Raw genomic sequence first — 22,149 nt, 5'->3', positions numbered from 1 at the left:
AGGGAATTAAGGTAGTAGGTAGCATTTCGGCAACCCTGGCTGCCATCTTGCGAGTCTTCCACACCAATCTCAGCACCTTCTCTCCAGCTTGTTTTCTGTGCACCCCCTCCGAGTTTTCCTACCTCACCAGCGTCCCATCAAGGACCCTCAGGTGGCTTTGGCTCACTGAGCAGCTAACTATTTTTGTTTATTTGGAGTTCCCTTCCTCAGTTATGTTCCCAATTCCAACCTTTGGGACCAAACCTCTTATAAAAACAGAATAAAACAAACATGCCAAACAAGCAAGCAAATCAACAAACCAACAAATCACTGTAACTCATCGAAATACAAGTAATTTGCATCCAACTGAACTTCCCTGGGTTTCCTTTTTTCAAAGCCTTGCTTTCAGCTGTGATACAAATGACCCCATTAACCCAGACTGACCCAGTCGGAACTCCCAAAATAACATGTTTACATCTCAGCGGAGAAGTTCCTGGTCATTCCTTAACAGGTATCTTCCACATGGTGGGCTGAGGATGAATAAAAAACAACGATAAAAGAGGACAGAGGGAAACTGAAAGCATCTTTGGCAGTCCTGTCCAGGTGGTTAGCCAAGGTGCAAGGTGAACTCCATAAAAGGACACTCAGTTGAGCTTTTAAGGTGTATCCAAATGTTCTGCCACTGCCCTGGGCCTTTAGCGACAGGCTATGTTCTGAACTGAAGCGAAAGATCCAGAGTGGTTAGCATTTGTCTCCCACATTGGTGATAACTTTCTTGTGACCTCTCCAACTCTGGTGTTACTTAAATAGATTTCCTAGGATCCTGCCTATAGGACAGAGGTGTGTATGCATGTGGTTATCACAAGGTGGAAATACCGGGGGAGCAGGGTGGGTCAGGTGGGATGGGCGTGCTAAATTAACTAGTAAACAGCAGGTTAGAATGTGAAATCAGGCAGACCCTTCTCTGAGTTTTGACTGAAGCCCCTATCAGCTGTGAGTCTTCAGGCAAATTGAATGATTCAGTCCCTGGGTCTCATTTTTTGGTTTTGTCCTGTAAGAGGAGCTCTCAATACTGACCAACTCAAGGTCAAGTAAAGATTTTAGCCCTTCATATTACAATCGTGTTCAACCTTCATGACAACCCTATTAACCACTATTGTTAGCTTCATTATACAGAGAAAAATGAAGCTCGGAGGTGTTCAGTAATTACCTGAATTGACACAGCTGATAGGTGGCAATACTATACTCTTTCCAGAATACTGGGCTACTTTCCACTTGCAACATGCCATCATCAAACCTGCACACAGTATGGGCTTTCAGACAGAAGGACATTAAATATTATGCAAAGTAGCTGTACCAGTACCTGGTACCTAGCAGGCACCCAATAGATGTTAATTGCTTTCCCTTCCTTTTGTCTTAGAGTCAGTACATTTTGCTATTTTGATTCACTGAAGAAACAAATTTGAAATAGCAACATATATTTGGAAATAAAAACACTGAAGCATTCTTAGCTGCAAAGTAGAAAGAATATTCCTAGTTGAGCTTTGTCATTTCTAACCTGTGACTGGAAAGAAAAAATGTTAATACTTTGTACATAAGGACCCACAAGGCTCTTGGTGCAAGTAACTGGGAAAATCCGGACAGATGAGCAGAGAGCAGTGGAAACCAGGTATGTCACCTGGGTGATGCAGGAGAGCAGAGTTGTCTCCTGGTATTATAGCTTCTTCTGAAATCAAATGTCAACAAAGCTCTGGTGCATCTTTCATGAGCTGTGCACTCAGCCATGCCCAGAAACACTAGAAGTTTCCCCAGGGTTATATTAGCAAACATCTTACCTCTTCCTGCACCTCCCTGGGTTTAGTAGCCCCTCCTCCTTCTTGTGCTTCAGTTTCACTGAGAACAGCTTCTGTTCAAAAACCAGCTCCTCCCCAAGTCCCTGGGGCCTGAGCTAAATGCTGCCCTGCATGCCTGTCTGAATGAGGATAGACAGCTCACGAGCTCAAGCTGCACCCTGGGTTCTTCCAGTACTCTTAGGGAAAGAAACAATCCTGGTGTCTTAAGAAATAGCCATCCAGATTTCTTTTTCTTCCTTCCTACCTTTCCTTCTGTCCTCCTTTCCTCCCTCCCTTTCTCTCTCTCTCTCTTTCTTTCCTTTTCAGTCAGCAGATAGTGGGAAAAAAACATTTGGAGAAATGGTGATAGAGTAATCATAGCTAATGTTTCATTAAGGCTGCATTTTCCACCAAATCCCATTAACTTAAAACATGGCTATATTTTTTGGTCCCAGTGGGAGACCAACTCCTTCCAGATCAGACTATTCGGATTTGCTTTTTTGGTTACTGTGTCCATGTTCTTTTTTTGTTGTTGTTAATAATAATAATAACGAAAATGTTTCTAAACAATCAGCTAACTCTCATGCTCCTTCCTTCTCCCTCAGAGATATTCCAAATTCTGAGCAGGTTAGGAACCAGGAAGTGTGTAGGGGGTATGGGGGTGTAGCGGATGAACTAATATTTATTAAACATCTAAGAGGTGCCATGCACTATGAGCTTTAAAAGAAAGTCTTCACTATCCTGGGAGGTAGCTATTATTAAGCCCATTTCACAGTTGGTGAAAGCAAGACTCAGAATGCAAGCAACTTTTTCAAGGTCACCCTGCTAGGAAATACCTGAGCTGGTGCTTGAACCCGTACCTAACTTAGTTTTAAGTTAAGAGCTTCCTCCTCTGGTTTCTAAGATATACAGATTCCTTTTTAGTGAACAAGGGAAGTGGAAGCAATGTGCTAGCTAACAATTGTATGATCTGTGATTAGAGGAGATGAAAGAAGGAAAGCATGGACTCCAGAGAGACCTCCTCATCCCTCCCCTGACAAAAAAGTCACTTTATCCATGCCAGGTATTCTGTGTCTCGGTGGTGTCTAATCTTAGGGCAGGGTTAGGCGATAAAGTGAGCACAGAAGATGATGGAGTCAAAACCATCTCTGAGGATCTACTAGATGGTCTATTGACTTCAGAACAGTGCCATTGCTCAGGAAACATAATTATTGGCATCTTGCCTTTAGCAGACATATTCTGTTTTTTTGGCTGGGCACCAGATGAAATTCCCTGCTTGTGTTTAGGGATTATGTTGCATGAAAATATGTACTGTACCTTTAAGGACCAGAATTCTATCCCACTCAAGGAAGGATGATGTTCAGCCTTGAGAAGAGAGCTGGAATGTAGAAATTGGGGGCTTGACAGAGTTAAACCTCCCATTCATGCAACTCCAGGCATATACTCACTGAAGGGAAGTGTGGTTAGGAGTACCACATTATTTCAGTGATTCTTGGGTGTTCTCTTACTGGCACTCCGTCTCTCAGCCTCTTCTCACCCCTCCTCCCCTGCATCATTAAGGTTGCGTAAGTCAAAAACACGCGCAGCAATTCCACTGTGTGTACATGAAGGGATGAGGCAATGCAAATCCGAAATACAGGTCGTCAAAACCTCTTTCCAATTAGCTCTGGATCATATGTGTTGCATACTTAATCTCTATTCGAACACAGGTGCTTCAAGTGTTTGGGAAATTAATAAACCTTCAATAAATCAATGAATCCATGCTGTGACAGCCAAAATGCCATCCGGCTCCCCCATCTCCTTACTGGTTCTCTCCTGCCTTCTACTCTATGAACATCAACCTTTTAGAATACAAGTGTACTGCAGAAATGGCCCGTTATTGCTTGCTGATTCCCAGATTCCCTGGAGAGAAGGGACCTCATGAGGGAACTTGAAGTCCTCTCTTTTGGCTTCAGAGGCACCTCATAGAACCAACAAGGGAACAGGTAATGTCTATATACTTTGAAGCAAGATTTGGCTTGCTAATTCACTGAACTTAGATTCTTCAATATTTATTCAGTTTTCAGTGAGTTCAGTGCACGGGACGTTAGTAGCATTGCTACTGGAGACCACGATGTAGTTCCTCCATCTTGCACGGTGTTAGAAGATTGATGTAAAACACACGGCTGTTCAGGGTGATGCCTTCAGAAAAAGACCATTGTGGGGCACCTGGGTGGCTCCGTGGGTTAAAGCCTCTGCCTTCAGCTCAGGTCATGATCTCAGGGTCCTGGGATCGAGCCCCGCATGTGCTCTCTGCTCAGCAAGGAGTCTGCTTCCCTCCCTCTCTCTCTGCCTGCCTCTCTGCCTACTTGTGATCTCTCTCTCTCTGTCAAAAAATAAATAAAACCTTTATAAAAAAAAGAAAGAAAAGACCATTGTAAGAATTTATACGACAGGATATAATTATAAGCACCGATGTTTTACAAGGTCACCCAATCTTTAGAAACAAAAGGTCATTTAAAATCTTATGGCTGCAGGTTGCACGTACCTGCGTGCTGGGGGTGGGAGGTGGGCACCGTCACGATGTTCTCTGTAACGTCCTATAAGGCCTGGAAGAGCTCAATAAGTGTTCGTTGAATGAATAAATGGGAATCAGATCATTAAATGAGAAGTCAGTAAATTAGAGGATTAGTTGATCGATATTTGATTTTTCAGACGCAACTGGAGCTTTTCCTGGTTGTTTTACATCTCTGTATTATTCAGGCTTGACTGCGGTGAATGGTCATTTCTTTGAGTGCCCTCATTCTTCTCTTGGTCTGAGTTTGCTCCTCTCCCCACGGCAGAAGCAAATGAGCTCCAGCCTTTTAGAAGTGAATAATAAACACTCAGCCTGTTGGGCTTCAGCTGGGGTTATCGATGGAAAATGACTTGATGAATAGTCCTTGCTTGAGTGATAAACCTGTATATCAGAAAGTAAATCTAGTGGAAAAGAAAATCTATCCACCCCTTTCACTAGCAGTTGGGGAACTTATATTGAGGATAAGAATTCATTTTCTTCATTCTGAGTAATTTGGAGTCTTCTCTCTTTGTCTCCATCTTTTTAATCTCCTGATACCCCAGATACTCCTCCCCCCACACACAGGTGTGTTACCTGTTTGGTAAGGACCGTCACAGTGATTTGTACTTAACAAATCACTTTTTCATCTTTGAAACTCAAATATCTTACATATGCTAACATGCAAATCAGACAAATACCCCAGGGAAATGTTTTTCATTAAATATAATTCATTAAACTGAAATATAGAGTTAATTGGTTTTACCCAGCAGTACCAAAATGGGACTCAGGATTTCAGGAAATAATACTGCTGATTATATTTCTAATATGATTCCAGCATATTATTTCTACTTAAGCAAAATGATCAGATGAAGGAAGGATTTTCCCTCTTTCAGAAGAAAGAAATCTGTGTCTCAAAATTTTTTTAGAGTTTGACAGAAATTAAACAGCTAGTACATGCCAGAGTAGGAACCTGAACTCAGGTTTGTGTGATTACAAAGCCCATGTCTTTTCCACAGAATATTACACGCTACCCAGGACATAGACAAGTAGTTTAGGGTGTGGGGGGAGAGGTTATATATTACAGTGAACATATATTTATCAAATTACCCAACTCCATTTCTTGATGTGAAAAAAAAAAAAATTACACAGTCTCTCCAAACAGGGATATTGGGAATCGTGGTACAGTATTAGCGGTTCCAAAGATGTGCAAGTTCTGACTCCTAAGACCTATGAATATGTTACCTTCCATGACACAAGGAAACTAAGGCTGCTAATCAGCTGACCTGAAAATAGAACAAGTCTCCTGGATTATCCATGTGGGCCCCTGGCATCACAGGGTCTTTGAAAATGGGAAAGGGAGCCAGAAGAGAGAGAATCAGACAGACAACAGCACAAGAAGTCCTCAGCCTGATGTCACTGGTTTTGAACACAGGAAATGAATGAAGTACACAAACTAAGGAAAGAGATGGCTTCTAAAGCTGAAAACAGCAAGAAAATGGATTGTCTCCTAGAGCCTCCACAAGGAAACTTATCCAGCTGACACCTTGGTTTTACCCAGAGAGGCCTAGGTTGGACTTGTAAATTACTGAACTGTACGGCCAGGAATTGAGGTTGTTTTAAGCCATAAAACTTGTGGTAATTTATTACAGCAGCAATAGAAAGCTAATACAGGAATCAATGGGGCTTAAAAAAAAATACAAACAGAGCCAGGGGCACACAAAATAAAAAACAGACCAAACCCCAGCCAACCAAGCAAGTGTTGCTTTCTAAGGGTATGCCATCTTGGTGGTCTACTAGGGAGCTCACTGGTGAGGCTTCCCAGGACAGAGGAGACTGTGATAATCTCTAGACCTCAAAAATGGGTTATCTGAGGGCTCTCCCAGAGAGACAGGTTCTCAAACTTTACTGTTTATGAGATCCCCTGGAGGGCTACTCTCCAGAGACTGTACTTTGAGAACAACCAGTCTAAGTGGTGATTCTTGGAGGGGATCTCTGACTCTGAATACTGTTGACTTCAGTTCACAGATCTGTTAAAAGTCTCAGCTATCCTTAGAACCATTGACTTAGAAGAACCATCCCCCCCCTCCCCAAAATGTTACAAATTCTAGAATTTCAAGGTCTGGAAAGGCCAACTTTTTGTTTTGTTTTGTTTTGTTTTGCCTGTTGATATCCAATCTCATCCAACAGAAATGCTAATCCTCTAGTAAGTCACGTGATCACCAGGTTGCTTTTCTAGTCTCTCTACTTTTGTTTTTTTTAAGATTTTATTTGTTTATTTGACAGACAGAGATCAGTAGTAGACAGAGAGGCAGCCAGAGAGAGAGGGAGGGAAGCAGGCTCCCTGCTGAGAAGAGAGCCAGTCGTGGGGCTGGATCATGACCTGAGCCGAAGGCAGAGGTTTTAACCCACTGAGCCTCCCAGGCGCCCCCTAGTCTCTCTACTTTTGACCATCATTAAGAAGAGACACTTCCAAAGAAGGAAACTGAATCATCATACTTTTTTGAGGGTATACCCCACACTTGTTTATATTATTTTCACATTTTTTGGTAACTACTCTGTGCATGCTAATGTAATAGTTTCAATGAATTCACAGGTTTTTTTTTTTTTTTTCCAAGGCAAGAGCTTGGGCTCTGCCTTCTTTGTGTACCTGTCATTGTGTTTTTCATCTACCGCTTCTTTAGTGACTTAACCCTGCCCCAGGGCACCATTATTAAGTGTTTAGTTGCAGAAGCAGAACTGAAAGTTCAGCTGGCCCCTTCGTTCAAGCACCCTAACTCCATAGGGACACTGTGACATTTGAGAAGTATTTTTCATTTTTCTTGCCTATCTTTTTCATTTGTTTTCATTTACTGGAATGAAATTAATAATACCTTAAAACAGAGCTCCTGTATAGGTATTAAGAAGCAAAGAAACCAGGCCTTGTGACCTTCGTTTGAGGTTGCAAAATAGCTTACAAGGCAAATTGGTTTGGCCTGCTAAGGTCTTTAATTAGATGCCAATACTTAAAAGTCAGAGGATTTAACATACACACCAGTTAGCTTCTCTTGAAAAGGTGGCAACTCTAGATCCACATCTCTGAACAATCATAATCCGTGGGAGCTGAGTAGACACCGTCCCCTTTAATTTGGGGCCTGTTCTCTTCAGCTTGCCATCTTGCTTGCTTCATGCATGTATGTGACCTGTCTGGCCCCTATAAAAATTTGATTTTGCAACATCTCTTTTCAATGTGTGTATCCTCCTCCACATCATCTCCAAGTTTTCAAGGTCTAGGGTGGCCTGTGCCAACCATGTCTTGCCAAATGCAGCCATTCCTCTGGCTCATGCCATCAATCACAGCCAAGGAAAGCCCATCACCCTGATACCCGAGGAGTACAGATGGCCCCCTGGCATTTCCACAAGAGGAAACTAGAGGACTCAGAAACTGTTAATGCGTCCAGCTCTCTGTTAGGGAGCTCCAAGGGATTAACAAGCTGACATGGAGCTTGGGGGGCATTGGGAAGCCTCACTAACCACCTCTAACCTTGGCTTTGATGCCTCCGACAGAATGTTAGAAAAGAAGTTAGAAGATACTGCATGTCATCGGACTTCTGATCAACTTAACAAGATGGTGGACTCTGTCACTGACGGTGTCAATCCCATAGTATATCTGATGAGTGATATAACAGATGAAGACACAGAGGAATCATTTCTTCTTGGCCATAACTGACAATCACACGATGTGTTAGAAGTTGCTAACTGGCTTGCATGTATGATGGATACCCCAGTGTTTACAAGTATGAATGATGTCTACCGAATTCACTGTGCCCAAAAATCTGCCTTGAAAAGAGTCTACAAAAGCCAGTATCGCAAACTAATTAAGAGTTACAGGGAAAAAATATTTCCTTTCAACTGAATGTCGCTGTCTTAATTTTACAGAGCCCCTGCCCCATACACTTTCAGGAAAGGGGAAGTCTCTCCTTTGTCATTCGTCATTTCTAGGAGCCTTGGTTATATACATATATATATATGTGTGTATATCATATTACAGTCTTTTTCTTGCTGGATGAAAAAAGATACTTACTTTTTTCATCTTCCTTCACAGAGAAACCTGCTGTATAGTTTTGTTGGCTATTCCTGCCCTTCTGTGGCCCTTTCCTATTTCTGTCTCCTTTTAAAAAGATAAATCTCTAACAGTGAAGGCTGTATGTTCTGAAGGGATCTCTGCCAAGAGAGTGTTTGGGGTTCTTTCCCTTGTTTATTTTTCATTAAAGACAACTGCATTTGACTCACTTCTTATACTTAAATAGAAGGAGCACCACAGGGAAAGGAAAAGAGAGGGCTTATGAAGAAGACTTCCGGGTCTTTCTCACAAAGATGTGGCAGGTTTGGGCTGCACAGAGACACTGAAGGAAATGCTATCACAATTTTTAGATAAAACAACACGCCAGTCAAGGGGCCTTTCAGTTAGTCTCTCTTGTCTCTGTCCAACTGGTGGCTCAGAAGTAAGTGAGCGAGGCTCCCATAAGCAAAGGCAGAGTGCTCTTTTTAGAAAACTTTGTGACCTTTATTATAGCTTTCAAGGGCAGTCTGAATGCTTTGATGTATTTCAATACCACTGCTAGAATTTTAGTCATGGTTGCTTTTATAGTTTGGTACTGAGGGAAAAAAACAAAACAAACAAAACAAAAACAAAAGCAAAAACAAAAGCACAGCTCCTGACATCTGGAACTTGACCTGGCACCCATAGCTAGAACTGGGTTCTTCTTCTACTGGGTGCGAACAATGTCACCGATCACCAGTCTCAGACACGGTCAGTCCGAACCCATGATTAAATGAGGCAAAACAAGGCTACTTCTTAATTTTGTCTATGCATAGACAAAAACAAAGTTACTCCTTCACTCACAAAATACCAAACATTTCATACTTGGCTGGTGGCTGCTCCTTCTTTACCAGTTATGACTTTATCCTTACTCTAGTCTGCTCTCCCTACAGATAAGATTTATCAAGATAGCCATTTTTAGTACTGCCCCTGTTTTCCGACCACATCCAATTTAGAGCAAACCAGGCTTCTTCAGATTCCTCCCCAGATCAACCAACCAAAGCCAGATCCTATATTAGGTTTTCTAATATGCTATAACTGAGACACGATGGTTCCTCATGGTCTGTGCTCTCCCTCTCTGTAACCAGTAATAATAAACACAACTTGAACAACCATGGTGGGTTCCTGGTGGTCTTTGGTTGGAGGCATTAAGAGTCTTAAGCATTTTCCAGAGAGATGCCAATTCCATTATTAAAATTCCAATGGCTTCCTGTGTCTTTCATGATAAAGCCCAGGTTCCTCTGCAGGTACATGAAGGCCTGAAGGAACTGGGCAAGCTTCTTTCTTACTTCATCAGATTACTGACTTTATCATTTGTAGCGGGTTGAGGGGTGGCCCCCCAAAAGATATGCCCACCTGGAACATAGGAGTGTGGCCTTATTTGGGTAAAAGGGTTTTTGAGGACGTAATTAAGGATCTTGAGACAAGATCCTCTGGAATATCCAGTTGGGCCCTAATTCCAAGAAGTGTCCTAATAATAAGAAGAGAAGATACAGACAGAAAAGGGGACACACAGAGCAGAAAGAGATGTGAAGATGTTGTAGAGATCGGGATGATGTGTCTACTACCCACTGAGACCCGGAAGAGAGGTGTGGAAAGGATTCTCTCTCAGAATCTCTAGTAGGAGCCAAATTGCTGACACCTTGATTTCAGATGTATAACCTCCAGAAACTTGAGAAAATAAGTTCTCTTTGTTTTAAGCTACCAAGTTTGTGGTCATTTGTTACAATAGCCCTAGAACACCCATATATGCCTTCCCCAGCTATGTAGAACCACCTTCTCTGCCCACGCTAATCACTCAGCTTGGACAAGCCTTACTTGTCTTTTTAACTCCTACTCCTCTTTATAACTCAGTCCAAATGTCATCTCTTCTGAAATCCCTTCTTAGACTTCCCCCAATCTGATTTGCATGACCTCCCTTGTGTTTCCATAAGAACCCGTGCTTTCCTTTATCCCAGCTATTTTAAAACTGCCCTGTAACCCCGATTTATCTGTTTGTCAACCTGCCTGGGCTGTAACATCTTTAGGGTAGAGACTATGCCATTTATCTCTTTAAGATTTATGTTAATAGTGCTCAGCACACAATGTGGGCTGAATGAATGGATGGACACTTTCCTTTGTTCAGAACATTGTTGTTTGTTTCTTCACCCTTGAAAGTAAGCCTTTTGGGGGCACTTGGGTGGCTCAGTGGGTTAAGCCTCTGCCTTTGGCTCAGGTCATGATCTCAGGGTCCTGGGATCGAGCCCCGCATCGGGCTCTCTGCTCAACAGGGAGCCTGCTTCCCCCTCTCTCTGCCTGCCTCTCTGCCTACTTGTGATCTCTCTCTCTCTGCCAAATAAATAAATAAAATCTTTAAAAGAAAGAAAGAAAGAAAGCCTTTTTAAGCATCTTATACCCATTTCAGGGGAGATGGACCATACTAGGAGAACATAAAATATTACCAGAAGCCTGGACAGACTGTTTAAATTCATTAGAATAGTACTTGTCATAAAACTAAAACACATGACTCTCATAAAGCATATTTCAGCACAAGGTAGCTGAGCTTCTGCTCAACTGGAGAGTTCAAGGGTCACCATATACAGTGAATCAGGCTGTGTTGCTCATAACCCATTCCATATGTAATCCCCCTGGGCTCCTGATGGCACACCAGCATACAGCTGAATATGTAATACCAGATCTGGGAGCATATGTCATACCTTTTATGTCCTTGTTGTACTGACACCCCAAACTCAGCACAGCAGACCTGCCTTAGAAGTCTTTATGATGTCCTCGAGAGATCTGAAGCTTCTAAGTCAGACAGACTTAGTCTGAAATCCTTGGTGTCACCACTCAGCAACGGTGCAAATCTACCTCCCTGAACTTGGGTTCAAGAGATATTGATACTTTTTCACCACCTGTTGCTCTGAGGGTTAAAGATGGTAAAACACATGAAGTAACCAGACTCTAGAATGTGCTCAACATGTGAGAGATCATAACACGATTTGTTATAAAAAGGTGTAATAGCTAGTATTGGAAATCCAAAATAAATATTTCCAAAATCAACTCAGAAGACAGGGACAAAAAAGAAACTAAATATAGGCACAAAGGAAAAAAAATGCTCCTTCCCATCCTCAAAGCATGAAGCCCCAACCTTTACTCTAGAGGTTTCAATAATGAATTTCTATTTTAATTGACGCTGCAACCGATCCACGCTTTGCACTCCAGCACACTCCCTCTCCCGGTGATGCTGTGCGGAAAGGAGCTTTTAAATCAGTCAGTGAGCATAATGAACTCCAATTTTCCTTCGACAAGGGCAAAATTACAAACGTGCTTTTTACTTCCAGACAATTAATTAATTTGTTTACATGATTTCTTTGCTTTGTTTTATTTCATAATGCTTTCCTCTCCACTTGCCTAATCTCAAGGGTTTATTATTAACTTTTTCAGGTGTTCCTCCAGGGTACAGCAGAGTGTAATTTAAGGGGCATTCTTCACTTTAATGAATTTCAGATTGGGGGATGAAAGAATAAAACAGACCTCCAAAATAGCTCCAGGAAGTAGTTTTGACAGTTTTCACACCTATACGTTACAGTCTTCCTTTAAAATGTAAGGTTACCTGTCATGGGGCATCTCTAATGTCAATATCTAGAAAGGGGTCAATATTTCCAAGGTGTCTGACCACAGGAAGATTCACGGTGTGGCATATGTTCAGCCATGTGAACATGCCTGAACGGATCCCAGATTTTTCATCTTTCTGGTGTTCCGGGACATTTCCTGATTCATTCTTATGCAAATTGTGTTTTTGCCCAAATGATCATTGCCACATTTCCATTATACACTTATATCTCGGTGTTTTCAAATGCTAACAAGCTATTCTTGGCAGGCAGGGTCTTTTCATGGTTTTCTTTTCTTGCTGCTGCCTTTTTTTTTTTTTTTTTAAACATTGCCATGCTTTTGATTGATTTGGGGCTCTCCCATAAATCTGTGTTTTTAAACTCTGAATTGAATTCACACAGGTTCCCCTAGGAGAGTTTCATTTTACAGAGCGAACATAAAAAGCCATGCAAAGCTCTGAGCTCTATGTCATTCTAGGAGTTCAAACAGAGTTTAGAGGGGCTGGGTTTGAATATTCACTTATTTATTCTTTAGATATGGTGTCTCGTATCGAGAAGACACTGAATCCATAGAATGAATAAATGAAATGTGGGGCATTTTAAACACAAAACCTCTTTTGATTCATTAATTTTACATGATTATGAATCTTAGAGCCCTTGTATCCCAAGCTCCCTTATTATGAAGCAGCCAGAAGTAGTTATTCATATAAAAGTCCCATATTCTGTACCATATCGTGTCCCAGGCCCAGCCACAAATTGGGCCCCTGACCCGACTACGCCAATAGAAATTCAGGCCATGGCCTGAAAGGTGACTTGAAAGAGTCAGTGGACTTCTCTAAGCTTCAAAGTCTTCATCTGTAATATGATGCAAAGTGTATTAGAATGATCTCTAATCTCTCTTCCAGGAACAATATAACACTATAAGATCCTTTAAAATTTTCTCAGTAGAAGATAGAAAAGATGAGAAGAAGAAGAACCCAAGAGTTCCCAATTCCAAACTTTTCCTTTAGAGGAAAAAAAAAAAGGACTTAAGTTAAGGAGGACATTTGCAAATTAAAGATACATATTAGATCTTAATTGCTGCAAGTTGTTATCAATTACTATTAATTACTCTGAAGCAATTAGTAAGCTGAGGATTTTTTCGTTAGTTGTTTCTCCAGCTCTGGCTAATTAGAACAGACTAATTATCCATCCACTCTTTTTGCCACTTTTAACACGTGTGGTCATTGTTAGTTATTCATAGAATGGACATGTTGCTTAACTACTAAAAATTACAATTATTACTGGTGTACAAAAACTGATTTGGGGGTTGAGGAAGTTTACATATTTTGAACCTCACCAAAGAAAACCAATATGATGATTATTTATTTACTTATTTACTGACTTGTTTTTGGACAGAACACTAGATCTGCTGGGAGGATGTTTACCATTTTCCAGATGCCAAAATGCTCTTACATGAATGTGAAATCACTTGTTGAATTAAAGAGGCAGTGACACAAGATGATCTTTCAGTGGATAACAGCGTAATTCTTACTATCACACAGGAGATTTGAGCTGAACTAAAGGGAGCTCTTAAAACTCAAAATCACACCTCTTCTAAATAATTGTTGGTAGTCAGAAAACTGCTTCCCTTTGAAGTGGCTTTCAGCAGTGTACAGAGAAGGACAGTTGGCACTGAAGAAAACAAAGCTAATAGGCTGGGAACGTGACTATGAGGAGGGGGCTGCACAGCACATTGTTTAAGAGCCTAGAGTTGGACTTCTTGCTTATAATAGGAGCTCAACCGCTCTGAGGTAGGCAAGCATGAATGAGCTCCTTAAATTCTCTGTCTCTCCGTTTTTTCATCTGTATAATGGCGATAACCATCGCTAGTCATGAGGGAAATGCAAATTAAAACCAGGACGTAATATTAGAATGGCCATCACCAAAAGCCAAGGGATAACAAATACTGTCATGGATGTAGAGGAGAGGGGGCCCCTGTGCACTGCTGGTTAGACTGTAAATTGATACAGCCACATAGGGAGCCAGTAGGAAGGCTTCTGAAGAAAATTAAAAATAGAACTACTATATGGTTTGGCAATTCCGCTTCAGGAAATCTTTTCAAAGGTAAACAAACAAGGAAACAAGCAAACAAATAAACAAAAAAATGCTAACTTGAAAAGGTATCTGTACTCTCATGTTCATAACAGCATTATTTACAATAGCCAAGACACGGAAACAACCTTATCCACTGATGGATGTCCACTGATAAAGAATGTGTGGTGTGTGTGTGTGTGTGTCTATGTGTATATATATAAATATGATGGAATATTATTCAGCAATAAGAAATGAGGTAATCCTGTCATTCAACAACATGGATAGATCTTGAAGGCACTATCCAAAGTGAAATAAATCAGACAGATAAAGGCAATACTGTAGGATCTCACTTTTGTGTGGAATCTAATTAAATACAACAAAACAAAACAAACCACCAAACTCATAGAAGGAGACATTAGATTTGTGGTTCCCAGAGATGGGAGGTGGGGAGAGAAAATTGGAGAAAGATGGTGAAAAAGTACACAATCCCAGTTAAAAGATAAGTACTAGGGATGTAATGAACACTATGGTGACTCTCATTAACACTGCTGTAGGATATATACAAAAGTCATTGCAAGTAGATCCTTAGAGTTCTCATGATAAGGACAATTTTTTTCTTTTTATTATATCTATATGACATGATGGATGTCAACTAAACCTATTGTGGTAATCATTTCACAGTTGTGTAAATCAAACCATCACACTGTATACCTTAAACAGTGATGTCTGTCAATTATTTTTCAATAAGACCAGAAAATAACTTAACAGGGGTAATAACAATATCTACCTCATAAAGGTTTGTGAGAACAACATAAGCTAAAATATGCATGCATAGCATATAGTGAACATCTGATAAGTATAAGGAATTATTAGAATCAAGCTTCTTATGATAAACAGAAAAGATTGGGCTAACCTAATTGAGAGACAATCCATACTTCAATAGAGTTCAGTTGCAAGTTCTCTCCTTTTTTTATGAAAAAAATCAGGAATCGCTTCTCGGCCTTTTGGCTAAGATCAAGTGTAGTATCTGTTCTTATCAGTTTAATATCTGATACGTCCTCTATCCAAGGACAATATATTAAATGGATTTTTGGAGCAGAGAGCTGGAATAGGAGCTTGCTGCGTCCACTCCACGCATCGACCTGGTATTGCAGTACTTCCAGGAACGGTGCACCTTCCCCACGAAAATGGTGAATGAAAGAGGTGTTTAGTATGGTAGTTTTTTTGTTTTTCATTTGTCTGTTCTTTCTTGGTGTTTGGGTGGCTTTTTTTGTTTGTTTGTTTGTTTGTTTGTTTAAAAAAATCAGGAATAGAATGGTGGTTCTTGATTGGGAAGATGCTGAGTGTTGCTAGGAAACTCTCCTCCTATTAACAGATGCACTCCCCCAAAGGACGAAGTATTGAGGTATGCAGAAGTGCCTCAGAATACATGTTTAATAATTCAGCAAATATTTATTTGTTAAGAGTGCCAATCATTTCACAGTTCCTTCTCAAATTAATTGTACACTTGGGAGAGTACATGAGGAAGGGTGAAGAAATGGGTATAAGAAAATAAGACCTGGAAGGTAGTGATAGTCACATTGGTGCATCTGGACCTAGACTCATGGTTCTTCTCTACTTTTCTCACACTACAGCATATAGAGAACTTGATAATACTCACATAACACACTGGGGTAAACAGACAAGTCTGCTCATGAGATGATTACATGTCCAGATGATCTGGCCCGTACCTCAGCAAACCATCATAGGCTGAGGGAACTGACACCTCAACACACTGTATCTCATTCCCATGTGTACTGTTTGGGAAGTTCTGGCTTTCGAGGCTTGCACAAAATTCCAAGTCATGAAATCTAGGACCCGAAGAATGAGAATTTCAATAGTTCTCATTCTCCTTTCAGACTAGCACAGTTGTTTTATAACTTACAATTCCTAAATATTACAATTAATGGTCTGTTTATATGATCAAATTTCAATATCAGGGAGAATCTTGTTGCAATAGTTAGGATAAGGGAATGCTGTGGGGCAGTAACAAACTAATCTATAGTTTAGCGCATGCGCGCGCACACACACGTTTATTTCTTGCTCATGTAAATGCTAACATGGGTTGGTGACCTGCCTCCACCTTATTTAGGACTCTCTGGAACACATGATCTCTAAAGCTGAAAGATATGGCAGGAATGAGAGAGACAGGGGACAGATGGAGAGGACTCTAAACTGTAGCCTAAATGTGACATGTTTCACCTCTGATCGCAGTTCATTGACCAGAATTTGCTTCAGATCTACAGGCCAATGAATACAGAAAACACATGGGTAACTGACAAGCACAGTTTATGCCCCACTTGATCAAAACACTCTAAAGTTTTAGAAAATATATTACTTTCTAATATCTTAGTAACTTCTGATGCTTTTACTTAGCAAATCATACCTCATTTAACAGAAACTTAACAGGGGCACACTAAGTACATAATATTATAGGATAAATAAATCTAGTTTCTGATGCTGAGAAAAGGTATTAGACTAGATATCATGGCCTGAACCTATCTCACAGCTAGAGAGATAAACCTTGGTGGTTTCACCAATCTGTAAAGATCATGCCCTAGATAGATACAACCCTATCATTTTCATAATCCTGCATTCATATTGGTTTTTCTCTGATCTTACTGGTGGTGTATTAAACCTTGATGTAGCATTTTTTGCAAAAGATCATCAATATTTTACTTTTCCCATTAGCATGCTTTATAAAATTAGCATACTCTTAAATTCTCACAACACTATGTGGCCTACTCACCCTTTCCTTATCTGGGCTTTATGACATATAATGTGATTCTGTTATTTACAGGTATATCTCAAGGTCCTGTCCTTCCTTAAATTAACTTGAATTAATTTTACAGGATGAATTTGGTGAAAGATGATTGAGTGCTTAAATTCAAGGCAATTAACTCTATGTCCACCATTGAACAAAATACTCCTGTGGACTAAGCATCTGGACTTAGAGATCACATGGAGCAGTCATACCCCTGGTTTCTATGAAGCTCAAAAATCAGGTTGTGAGCATAAAATTAGCTGAACTGATGCAGTGGGACTTTGCCACTTCAAAGAGGATTGGGAAGGAGTCTGAGTACAGCTAATTAAGCTGTGTATTTAAATACAATTGCAATAAATGGAACTGGAGGGTTGAATTCTTATCTATGTTCTCAAGGCAAATGTTAGGACAGTGCGACATTTCTACTGAGAGATAAGAGGAAACGGGGCCCAGAGATAGAAAACTTTAATGAAGATATCTCTTCAAGTTTCTGTGAGATAAATAGATCATATTTAAGGACCACTCATTTTAGAGAGCCAGCTTTAGCTTACATTGTTTCTAGATTTTCCATCAATTTTCAGAAAAAAAATGAGCACAGTAGATAGCTTGGTGATAGTCCTATATCTGTAAGTTCTATTTTCCCTTCTAAACAGTGTCCTAGCACAAAATTACTTTGTTCATTGGTGGGAAACTACTGATTCTGTACAAGAAGTGACAATCCTATTTCTTTCCCTTCTTGTTTTTTTTATTTATCTATTTTTTATTTTTTATTTTTTTTAAAGATTTTATTTATTTATTTGACAGACAGAGATCACAAGTAGGCAGAGGCAGGCAGAGAGAGAGGAGAAAGCAGGCTCCCCACTGAGCAGAGAGCCCGATGCGGGCCTCGATCCCAGGACCCTGGGATCATGACCTGAGCTAAAGGCAGAGGCTTAACCCACTGAGCCACCCAGGCACCCCCCTTCTTGTTTTTATACTCATTTTGCTTGCCTATTTCTTTTCTTTAATCACAGCAAAAATTTTGACAGTCCACTCAAGAAGAAGAAGGAGAAGGAGATAGGCAGGCATATATGCCTTTTTCTTCACATCCAAATTGGGAGAGCCAAGAAAACAAGCAGAGAGAAGAAGCTGCATTGCTCATGAAGAAGGTATGGAAAGAACATTTCCTTCCCATTCTTTGTCCAAGAGCCCCTTGAGGGGAATGATGAAGCTTCCTTTCACCAGTTCTTGTGTGTTATTCATGCCTGTGCGCATGACCCCCCGCCACATACGTACATGTCCCAAGAATACATAATTTAAAAAATTTAAATTGTAACTTAAATAAAATAATCCTGGGTAATTTTTCATATAGAGTTGGTTTTGCGTTTGGCTTTTTAACTAACCCCTCATTTTTACTTTATGTAAATGCTGCAGCTTCTCCCATACCAGCCTCCCAGTAACTGAAGTTCTCTGGGCAAAGGATCATGGGGGGATGGGGCAAATGTTTCTGGATTTTGGGATGTGCAACTGTTTCTGCTTACAGTTAGAGATGTTAAAGAAACTAACTGAGGAAACTTCTAAATACCTGACTTTTTAAGGTGTATGTTAAATTTTTCGTCTTCCGGCCTCCATCCTGGACTCAATGAAACAAACCATGAAAATACACTTTCAAAGCAAAATGAAATGTTAGGGATTGAATATAAGTAATCTGAGACCCAACAAATAATTACTGGGTGTTTTGTTTGTTCAAGCCAGGAGAACAAACACAGGTTGGCAGTTTTCAACTTTGTTTGGTGTCTTTCTGCAAACTGACAAATTAGCTTGATTTTTATTTGATTTGACTAATGAATCAGAGGGATGAAAACTCACACACACAATTTCCTGTCAAAATTCTCTTTTTAGACCTCATTCCACTTTCCATGCTTTGCCACGAATATTTAGCAATAACATTTCAGAGGTAGAACTTTATTTCTCCAGTGAAGTCTAATTGAATTTATATTTTTTACAGGTTATTTTTGTTTGTTTGTTTGTTTGTTTTGAGATTTAACTTTTATTTGTAGTTGGAAAATTGGAAAATTGCCATTTCTGGCAGGACTGGGTGTTTTAAGGTGTTTTAATATTCCATTAACTTCGTGACTTTAGCCATATTTTCTCCATTCTCACTTGTAAGGGGGCATGATCCTCTGATACAGGTGCTGCACTAAGCACTTAACACATAGATACCCATTGTCAGCTCTCTGAAGAGAAGACTGAGGCTCATATACATTAAACAACTCATTCAGAATATGACAGGAGAGGTGAAGCTGGGAACAAAACCAAGGTTTGTGTAACACTAAATCATACGTTTTTCCTTATGTTACACTCAGTTTTCAACAAAAGAACTTATTATGTCACAAGTTTATCTGAAAAAGGAAAAAAATCCATATTTTCCTAACACCCAAAGCACATCATATTTAAGGAAGTCTATCTGTAATACCTTTTGGTCCTCTTGTTTGCTAAGTCATTTTTCTAGATTTACTACAACTTTTAAGCACTATATTTTTGCTGCACAAATTTTAGGAAATACTAGGGAATAAAAATCACCTGTGATCCCATCACTCACTGTTCATCTGAATATATATCTTTTCAGTATTTTTCTGATACAGATATACTCACACAAAGATTCTACTAAAGAGAATCTTTTATAAATGGCTCTACATTTGCTCCATGTTTTATGAACATCTGTCAATGTAATTAAAAGTTAGCCTAAAATATTATTAAATTAAATATTTTCTAAAATATCATATTGAAGCACATTATGTGTATTTATAATACCAGAAGTTTAATTTTACCACTCTCTACCTCTTACATAACTATTATCCAGTCCAACTGTGAAGGATAGCTATGCTTGTCAATTCTTTTCAAATATGAACGTTCATAAGAAATTATACTAAGCATCCCTGTAACTAAATCTCTTTTTTACTTTAATGATTCTTTTTTTTTTTTTTTAATTTTATTTAATTGTTTGAGAGAGAGAGAGAATATGAGCAGGGGGGGGGGGGGGGGGCAGAGGGAAAAGCAGACTTCCTGCTGAGCAAAGAGATGCAGGGCTTGATTCCAGGACTTTGGGATCATGACCTGAGCTGAAGGCAGATGCTTAACCAACTGAGCCACCTAGGCATCCCCTTTCATGATTCTTTCTTTTAGATAAATACCTTCAAGTGGAATTGATTCATTAAATTCACTACTAGTTTAAAAGCTTTTGATACGTTTTTCCAAATTTCCTGTCAGGGAAAATAGTAACTTCTATGCCCAGCAGCAACATACAGAAATAAGTGTTTCCTTGAATTATTGCTAATTATGTGTTTTATCTACGACCATTAGTACTACTGCTATAACTACCACTACCACTACCACAACAACTACTACTACCACAACTACTACTACTACTACTGCTACTACTTTTAATTCCTTCTAATATGAAAGGCTGAAAAAAATCTGAAATCCCCTTTTAACCTACCTTTATAATAGTATCTTTTAATTTCCCTAATTGCGTAATTATAAAACAGCCCAATATTTAAACTTTTCTTCCCCCAGTGATTTTCCCATCCCATTCCTTTTGCTTGAAAATCTACTTTACACAATCTCTTCAGTTTTTAAAAAAATTATTTATTTTAGAGAGAGAAGGAGAGCACAAGTGGGAGTGGGGGCAAAAGGCAAGGGAGAAAGAATCCTCAAGCAGACTCCCCACTGAACATGGAGTCCAGTGTGGGAGTGGAACCCAGGACCCTGAGATCATGCCCTGAGCCGAAATTAAGAGTTGAATGCTTAACTGACTGAGTCATCCAGGTGCTCTTCATTTTTTGAGGTTCTCCTGAAATCCTCTAACCACCATCCCCAACCAGAAGCACTATTCCTCCCTCAAATCCTAAAGCAGTTATTTTGTTCCTACTTATTGAATAATTAACTATGTACTACCTTGTGGCATCTCTAGTTTTTGTTTGTTGTTTTAAACTGTTGACTAATTTTTAAAAAGATTTTATTTATTTATTTGACAGCGATCACAAGTAGGCAGAGAGACAGGCAGAGAGAGAGAGAGGAGGAAGCAGGCTCCCTACTGAGCAGAGAGCCCAATGTGGGGCTCGATCCCAGGACCCTGGGATCCTGATCTGATCTGAAGGCTGAGGCTTTAACCCAGTGAGCCACCCAGGGGCCCCTGTTGCCTAATTTTGAATTAACTTTCCCTCATGCGGACTTTTCTTTTGCATTTTGTGCCCCACACGTTAGTAGATGTAATAGAATGCTTGCATTTAGAATTTAATAAACATCTACTATGTTCATTTCTTTCCTGGTGTTCTTAGCCCTACATTGTTACATGCATTCATTGCTTTGTTTATTACCTCTCTTTCTCATTAGTGTTTAAACTCGAAGACAGCAGAATTTATATCTGTGCAAATCAAGTGCCTAGCCCTGTATCTGGCATAATGCAGGCCCCTAATAAATATTTGATGCTGCTTAAATTGGAGGAATAAGTAAATTTACCATGGGAATGAGGACCACTTCCTCAGTTCTAACAAACATGTGATCAGGAGCAAATTTCTTAGGGCTAGAGGAGATCAGTGACAATAGGATGAAAAATGGACAAGTTGAAGAATTCAAGTTCTTTTTTTTTTTAATCATGAACTGGATTAATAGATTTCATGAACCAATAGGGCCAATGGGTGCTTTTAGTTGTTGTTGTCTTTTTTGTTGTTGTTTTTTGTTTTTTTTTTTTTTAATTTTTCAGCAAGGACACTTTGTCTTTTTGTATGGAGCAAAAATAACTTGCTACTTCAGGGGTATGCCAAAGTTCATTTCCTTTGTTATCATTTCCTTTCTCACAATATCCTTTGCCTCTTTCCAACCAATTCCTAATATGTTTAACTCATTTTCTGATTCTACATAAACCAGAACTTCCTTTTGAGAAACCTGCTCAATCAGAAACTTAGAAAGTTCCAAATAAGCTTGTACTCTTCCTGCCCAAGATGATAATAATATACCAGTGTGTCAACCCAGCACCCTTTCCCAGCATTAAGTTGACTTAAAACATTTATAATGTGCATAAGAGGGAGACTTAGGTCAATAAAACTTAATGTTAATGATGGGAAACTAGCAGTCAACATTACTCCTTCCACCCACCTCACAAATCAAGCACAATGCTAAAAGGAAAATGAGCATCACATACCCCAACCAGATCACTTAAAAGGTGACTTGGAAGAGCCCTGTAGTAATAAGGAAAGGGTATACTTGAGTCT

General features: G+C 39.7%; 1 protein-coding gene and 1 non-coding gene across 29 annotated transcripts in view; one reads left to right on the top strand and one right to left on the bottom strand.

Moving 5' to 3' along the window:
- Nucleotides 1–22,149, bottom strand: part of LOC116879910 (neurexin-3-beta) — a 1,111,251-nt gene that overhangs the window by 291,258 nt on the left and 797,844 nt on the right. The window lies entirely within an intron of this gene.
- On the top strand, nucleotides 15,083–15,273 carry LOC116879975. Its single transcript, XR_004385146.1, has one exon. It is a non-coding gene; the product is annotated as a U2 spliceosomal RNA (small nuclear RNA).

Source organism: Lontra canadensis, unplaced genomic scaffold (genome assembly GCF_010015895.1).
Source record: "Lontra canadensis isolate GAN:19392208 unplaced genomic scaffold, GSC_riverotter_1.0 scaffold64, whole genome shotgun sequence".
Classification (NCBI taxonomy): domain Eukaryota; kingdom Metazoa; phylum Chordata; class Mammalia; order Carnivora; family Mustelidae; genus Lontra; species Lontra canadensis.
This window is presented reverse-complemented; position numbering and strand designations above follow the sequence as displayed.